This window comes from Kryptolebias marmoratus, linkage group LG4 (assembly GCF_001649575.2).
Source record: "Kryptolebias marmoratus isolate JLee-2015 linkage group LG4, ASM164957v2, whole genome shotgun sequence".
NCBI lineage: Eukaryota > Metazoa > Chordata > Actinopteri > Cyprinodontiformes > Rivulidae > Kryptolebias > Kryptolebias marmoratus.
This window is the reverse complement of record NC_051433.1, coordinates 24,266,421-24,267,215: the sequence shown is the minus strand read 5'-3', so window position 1 is coordinate 24,267,215 and position 795 is coordinate 24,266,421. Positions and strand designations below refer to the sequence as shown.

The 795-nt window shown below is 45.4% G+C and overlaps 1 protein-coding gene across 5 annotated transcripts in view; it reads left to right on the top strand.

Annotated features, from left to right (window-relative positions):
* Positions 1-57: 57 nt before the first annotated feature.
* Positions 58-795, top strand: part of foxp1b (forkhead box P1b) — a 175,265-nt gene continuing 174,527 nt past the window's right edge. For 4 of the 5 annotated variants that reach the window (XM_037975524.1, XM_037975525.1, XM_037975522.1 and 1 more), the window contains exon 1: positions 58-199. The gene's annotated coding sequence lies outside the window, so the exon portion shown is untranslated. The remainder of the gene's footprint in view (positions 200-795) is intronic. The other variant, XM_037975527.1, reaches the window with a different exon arrangement.

Below are 795 nucleotides of genomic sequence, written 5' to 3'. Positions count from 1 at the left end.
CCTCCCTCCCTCCGCGTCCACCTTCACCGAGGCCAGCGGAGGAATATTTGTTGCTGTTTACGGTGTGATTTGTTGTCGCACGCGTTCTCGGTACGCGAGCTCGCGCGCACGGGTTCGTTTCATCTCCCTCCGCGTGCGCCCGTTCGCTGCCCGTGTGTGTGTGTGTTGTTTTTTTTATTATTGTCATTGACTCACTGGGGTAAGTTTTTGGTTGTTATAATAATGATGTTTAGCTTTTTGTTCGCTGCTCTCGAACACTCGGCTCGGAGTTTGAGTCGGAAACTGTCAGAGCCGACGGACAAAACGAACTGAATTGGTTCACGTGAAGTAGTTTCCAGCTCCGGTTATCGTTCGCTGCGAGTCTGGACCATCTACTTTTTTCAATTATTTGCGGAAAGTTTCGAACTTGGTTGGAGCTCCTCGTGATGAGAGCCTCGGGACAATGAACCTTTGCGGCACAAAAAAGAGAAGTATTTACTGTTGAATATTAAAAATGAAAGGTGCGGACTACGGGTGGCTGTTAACCACTTGTAGGCTAATTATTACATGTTAGGAAACCGTTAGAGCCACGATGATGAAAGTATTCAAGTTGTGAAGGGGAAGTTTGTGTGCTGTGATTTGTTTGAAGCCAGTGAGGAAGATATGTGCCCCCCCACGTGTTAGATGTCCTCTACAGTAAGAAAAGACCCGAGAAAAGCGACAGAAGTGTCCTAAATGAAACTTAATGAAAGTAATGAAACACAGACTTAGATCACTTTTATAACAGCTGTCCTAAATTAAACATAGTCCTAACTT